Source organism: Danio rerio, chromosome 4 (genome assembly GCF_052040795.2).
Source record: "Danio rerio strain M-AB ecotype USA chromosome 4, GRCz13ab, whole genome shotgun sequence".
NCBI lineage: Eukaryota > Metazoa > Chordata > Actinopteri > Cypriniformes > Danionidae > Danio > Danio rerio.
Window position 1 is genome coordinate 6025001 of NC_141024.2, and position 7251 is coordinate 6032251.

Here is a 7251-nt window from a genome sequence, read left to right on the forward strand (position 1 = left end):
TAGCCAATGAACAGACAGAGATTGCTCTTAAGAGATAACTACTTACTAGGAGCATTTCTATGGTGCCGATTTGTATTAGTCAATTAACTTAAGTTGCATGTTTTTGGACGGTGGGAGAAAACCAGGGAACCCCAGGGAAACCCACGTGAGCACAGGGAGAAAGTGTAAACTCCTCACAGAAACATCGGCTGGCTTGGTAAGGACTAGAACCAGTGACGTTCTTGCTGTGAGGCAACAGTTCTAACCACTGGGCCACCGTGCCACCCATCTAGGAAAGGAAGAGGAGTAGGAGTGGAAGAGGGGATTCTTCAAAACGAAGATGGCTGTAATATGGAACTCAGGGTATTTATTGTGGCTTAGGAATCGTCTGATTGGTGAATCATAAATTGAATAATGCGTGGCTGGCAGCAAGCAATCATAAGCACGAGATCCTCTCGAAATTAGTTTATAAATAAACTTCACTTATAATCATTCATTCATTCATTTTCTTGTCGGCTTAGTCCCTTTAATAATCTGGGGTCGCCACAGCGGAATGAACCGCCAACTTATCCAGCAAGTTTTTACGCAACGGATGCCCTTCCAGCCGCAACCCCTCTCTGGGAAACATTTACACACACATTCACACACACACTCATACACTATGGACAATTTAGCCTACCCAATTCACCTGTACCACATGTCTTTGGGGGAAACCGGAGTACCCGGAGGAAACCCACGCGAAGGCAGGGAGAACATGCAAACTCCACACAGAAACACCAACTGACCCGAGGTTCGAACCAGCGACCTTCTTGCTGTGAGGCGACAGCACTACCTACTGCGCCACTGCCTCGCCCCACTTATAATCAGTCCTCAGCAAAGTGTGAACTTGATTCTATGTAGAAAAGTCACTTCCTACCCTTCATCTGAATTTCGCGTTTCATCAATGACGCAATGTGCAAACAACCTATAAATAAAATGATTATGAGTACATTCTCTGCTGAAAAAGATAAGTGAGCAGCAATGCACTCGATCTTCATTTTAGTGTGTACTATCCCTTTAAGACAAAGAGTGTTGGAAAATTACAGATTTTGAAGCTGGCTGGTTTGCTTGATGGTTTATAAGAGTTCACCAAAGTTCTTTTGTAATCAAAATAGAAAAATTACGTCTAGAACAAGCTCTGTTGAAAAAGTGAGCAGCAATGCACTCGATCTTCATTTTAGAGTGAACTATACCTTTAAGACAAAACGAGTGCTGTAGAATTACTGATTCTGTTGATGATCGGATAGCAGAGCAAAAGCCCAGGTAATTCTCCCTCAGTTTCTTCCCTCATTTATCTCTGTCTCGGTTTCTTCCCCTCCGCAAACCTTAAGAGACGTCTGGCAAAGAAATGAAACTTTGCTATTAGTTTTCCCTTAAAGTCTGTCTGGGTGAAGTGGAATAAGTTCACCCTTAGGGCCTGGTGAGGGTCTATTACTCTGGGCTCTGAGAACGTTACCTTACAGACCACCAGCGTTGCCATGGGAATAATCCCCGCAGACAAAAGGGAGGGATCAGAAGGGGAAATCAATGGCGTCGGGCTTTGTGGTTGGCTGGCATAGAGATCAGTCAAACGCACTCCAGGTCACCGGGTCACGGGCATCAATCATGGCTTCCCAAAAGAGTGTGGAGTATCTGAAAAGAGGAGAGAAGAAGGGAGGAGAGGAGGAAACATCTTCGTCTGCGTTAATGGAAGAATGAATCATCTTTTGGGGTATTTCGAGGCACCATATACAAGCGCGACAATAATTAGTTCCTGTAGTTTGAAAGACTAAACGCAGCTGGAGACGAGCCATTGAGTGTGTGAACGTGTCCCCGTATTCAACCATGTGATCTGAGCTACATGACAGGTCCCACATTGTGTAGATGCCCACTTTACAAGATTAATCATGCTTTTTTTTCCTTTTAAACCCGTTTTAATGCACGTTTAATTGGTTTTGTATCATTTTAATTCATTGTTATTTTTATCCCTTATACTTATTATATGATTTTTTAAAATCTCCTTGTTTATATAAAGCTCTTTGAATTACCATTGTATATGAAATGTGCAATATAAATATAAATATAGCACTTGCCTTGCGATAATATTAAGCAAAAGTCACTATAATGATGTCATAAGAGCAGTTTCTAATCTAAAGTGTAACTTTATGGCTCCTTAAATGATCTTTGACGATCAGTTTTTTGATATTAAGATGGATTCTCAACTATTGTTCGTATAGCATGAGTGCACCATTCATGGGTATATCTCCCCCAAAAGTGTAAACACTGAGCCCCCTCGAGCACCCTTAAAACACTGAGACTGGTCCACTTAAATCTGTCAATCACTTGTGACCAATAGCAAAAGTTTGGGGGCGTGGCGACTGTGGCAGACAGGCTTAGCCATTAGGTGTTTAGGATCATTGTTAACGCACAACATATGAAAAGAAATTCAGACTGGCCTCCAGAAGCACAAGATGAAATTCAAGACCAGTGCCGAAAAAGAAATGCAAAATACACAGACTGGGTAAAACAAAGGATAAACTTTCTCATTGCTTTTAGCAAGATGGAATCAATGTTTCATTTGGGTTTAGGTCGGGACACAGATTATGCCACACCTATTAAACCCATTTAAATGAGTAAACTTAACCTTATTGTCCTTAAATTAGTAAACCTAATCCTTATTGTAAGGATAAAAAGTAATCATAAGAGTGTGGTGTTCATATGTGCTCCTCATGTTTGCAAATGCTCTTTGAAAATATTAGGTATTTTTGTAATTCTGCTAGTAGTTCAAATAATAAATAAATAATACAAGGTATCTTTCATGTCTGTAGCACAGATAGCTTCATCATAACGTTGTGTAATGTTGTATTTTAGTGAAAGTAGCGTTTAAATCTATATGCAGGAACATGAGGCATTGTAACTGTGATTCTATTAAAATCTGTTTATTTACTATGCTAATAGTTGGCTTATATCCAGGCCTCCAGCAGCTGTTTGTAGAGGTACAATAAGGTTCATCTGGATTCGCTACAGCTGCCAACACTTGATTCACTTTATAACAAAAATGCTTCATTGGTCTGGGAGTTTTGCCACCATGAGGCCCTCAGCAAACACCATTCAGTGCAACCCTGACCTCTGGTCAGCACGTTTTTGGGCCTTTTAAAGAATTACTGAAATGCTTTATTTGACCCACATGCATCTTTTGTCTAAAGTAGCATATGGACATTTGCGTCTATTAAAGCTCTAAAGGGTTTATCATGGTGTCAAATGCTGTAAACGCTTTCGTTTCTGGCTTGCACAGACTGAACTCAAGCTATAAAAATATATATAGTTTTTATTTGTATGATTGTTCATATGTGCTTTACACCAAACATGTGACCTCTGAGATCCTACTACATACTCAAATCCACATAGGAAAAAGAAAAAATCTTAACAAAAGATTAGAAGTTTGTTTTTTTTTAAATAAAGGGTGCCATAAAACATCTTGCAACTTGAGAGTTAAAGAACCAGCTGGTACCAATAACAATTTACAAAAAAAAAAATTACTATAATACTACCATGTATGTTTTGTTTGCATTATATTACAGGGTGATACACAACAATCAATCAGTCTATCATCTATCTATCTATCTATATCTATCTGTATATCTATATCTATCTGTATATCTATATCCATCTGTATATCTATCTATCTATCTATCTATCTATCTCACACATATGACCTTTGACCTATAACCTAAACAACAAATAAATGTCAATCATGTCGTTACACATATTATTAATGCTTTATTTCCCACCTATAAGAAATAAATTGATGCCATCTACCTGTAGATACTTAGATGAAGAGGCGCCCTCTAGTGTACCTAGGGTGATAATGGTCTGTGTTCGAACTGGCTAAAATGTGCAATGACGTTAGCCGTTTCAAACATTACAGGGGGCGCTAAACTGCGGTTTTCTCTGTGTTATTATCTATGATGTTTAACAGAGTAAATTAATGTTCACAGTATGTCTGATAATATTTTTTTCTTCTGGATAAAGTCTTATTTGTTTTATTTTGGCAGTAATAAAAGCAGTTTTAAATAAATAATTAAAAAAAAAATTATTTTAAGGTCACTAATTATCTCCTATAAGCAATATATTTTTTTTCAATGGTCTCCAGAACAAATCATCGTTATACAATAACTTGACTAATTACCCTGACCTGCCTAGTTAACCTAATTAACCTGGTGAAGAATTTACATGTCACTTTAAGCTGTATATCTATCTATCTATCTATCTATCTATCTATCTATCTATCTATCTATCTATCTATCTATCTATCTATCTATCTATCTATCTATCTATCTATCTATCTATCTATCTATTTATCTATCTATCTATCTATCTATCTAGATAGATAGATAGATAGATAGATAGATAGATAGATAGTTAGATAGATAGATAGATAGATTGATATGAACATTCATTTACTCTGTTAAACATCATAGATAATAACACAGAGAAAACCGCAGTTTAGCGCCCCCTGTAATGTTTGAAACGGCTAACGTCATTGCACATTTTAGCCAGTTCGAACACAGACCATTATCACCCTAAGTACACTAGAGGGCGCCTCTTCATCTACGTATCTACAGGTAGATGGCTTCAATTTATTTCTTATAGGTGGGAAATAAAGCATAAATAATATGTGTAACGACATGATTGACATTTATTTGTTGTTTAGGTTATAGGTCAAAGGTCATGTGTGTGAGATAGATAGATAGATAGATAGATAGATAGATAGATAGATAGATAGATAGATAGATAGATGGATAGATGGATAGATAGATAGATAGATAGATAGATAGATAGATAGATAGATAGATAGATAGATATAGAAAGATAGATATACAGTTGAAGTCAGAATTATTAGCCCACATTTGAATTTTTTCCTTTTTTTTAATATTTCCCAAATGATGTTGAACAGAGCAAGGAAATTTTCACAGTATCTCTGATAATATTTTTTTTTCTGGAGAAAGTCTTATTTGCTTTATTTTTGCTAAAATAAAAGCAGTTTTTAATTTTTAAAGAATATTTTAAGGTCAGTATTATTAGCCTCTTTAAACTATATTTTTCTCGATAGAAAAAAACATTGTCATACAGTGCCTAATAATTACCCTAACCTGCCTAGTTAACTTAATTAACCCTTTTGAAGTGTCTTCAAAAACATCAGGTCAAATATTTTGTACTGTCATCATAGCAAAGATAAAATAAATCAATTATTAGAAATGAGTTATTAAAACTAGTTTGTTTAGAAATGTGTTGACACTCTCTGTTAAACAGAAATTGGGGAAAATAAACAGGGTGGCTAATAATTCAGGGGGTTCAATAAATGTAATTGCAACTGTGTGTGTGTTTGTGTGTATATATACATATATATATATATATACACATATACATACATATATACACATATACATACATATATATATATATATACATACATACACACACACACACACACATACATACACACAACACGTTACTACTTTTTATCAGTACAGAGTATCAGTAACCTTCACTATTGTGTGTTTACAGACCTTCAACATCTTAAATCACACACTCATTAGATCAATTTCTGTTCTTATGGAGTTCTGAACACTGATCCTGGCGTTTGTAGCCGATCACTCGGGCCACAGAGTTTATGGACTACTTATGGTGTTAAAATAAGACGATTTCGCTCTATCCTGACTAATGAGCTGAAAACCGCAGTCAGGAGAAATGTGTCAAGTGTGTGTGTTTGGAGGAGGTTCATTCATCCATTTCCAGGAAAATCTGAGGCTTAAGACTACAGAACTCTGTGTCCAGAGGTTGAGCCGGTTAAATGATCAGACACTACAATTCGGTTTCTGTTCCATTAACATGACGAATATACAGAACTAAAACACACACACCGAAAACAATACCAAAAGTTTCCTTTCAGATCCACATTCAGATCTTCTCGTTGCATTTCAGTTAAAACTAAAAATGACATTTGATCTTTTACTTGGATTATTTTTATCGTTTTTTTTTTACATGTAAATGTAACAAGTGTCCCCAAAATCAAGTTCCAACTCAAAAGATTACTTATTATCCCATGCTGTGTGAACAAAATTACACCTTTTGTATGTACGTCTCTTTAAATGCAAATGAGCAGCTTTTGCCCCCACCCTCTTTTCCAGAAGAGGGCGGAGACTTTACAGCTTGTGCTTCAGTAACTCCACCAACCAAACAAACAAGCAAAACAATCTGCAGGAACTTCAAAGCCATGTAAATTTAAATATCTGATATGTAGTTGTCTGACCTCACAGACATGAAATTCATGAAAAAAGTTGACTGTCAGATGTCGTAAAGCATGAATATTAAATTAATATTAAATTATTAAATTAAATGAATATTTAATAAATTAATAATGAATATTTAATTGCATTAAATATACACAAGGCTCTGTCAACACCAGACAAAATCAAGCTCACATGATGTTGGTTCTGTCTGTCACGTGTGATTTTTATATTAGGTTGGTAACAGTGTAATGACGATGCTATTAAAGCTGTAATGACGATTCTATTAAAGCAACATTGTTTAAATTTATGAAATTAGGACATACATTCCCAAACGAAACTCAGGACTACAATTAAAAAGTTAAAAAGAGTTGAGAAACAGTGCTTGCAGATATAGATTTTAAACTGCAACAAAACATTAAGGTATATTATAGCTATATTATTGCAACATCAATAATTAACTTAAGCCTGTTGATCATTTCTTTCATTTATTCATGTTCATCTGTTTTTACGAGGCCGGGTCGCGGGGGCAGCAGTTGTTATTTATTATTACATAACTAATACCAAATATTAGTTATTATTTTACCCATATAAAATATCGAAAATGTAAGGTTGATCACTTTTGTAGGCAGATGTCTTTCTAGCTACAGTGGTTTTAATTATTTTAATGTAAACAGTCCCTTTCTGTTAACCTGGTCATGACACTGAAGTTGAACTTTACACAGGCATAATCAGCATGCGGTTTTATCGCACTGGACTCATCTTAACACATAAAAGTCTTGTGAGCAGTGTGTATTTTAAGGTTCATTCATGACCTGTTTAACTTCATTGCAAATGCTTCTTATTTCTTGTCTGCATTATTTTCTCTGGACATCATGCCGCAAATACTGAGCTTAACTTTTGTTGCTGCTTTAAACGTCTCTCTGCTTTGGTCTAAATCGCTCTGAGAAACACAGAACAATCA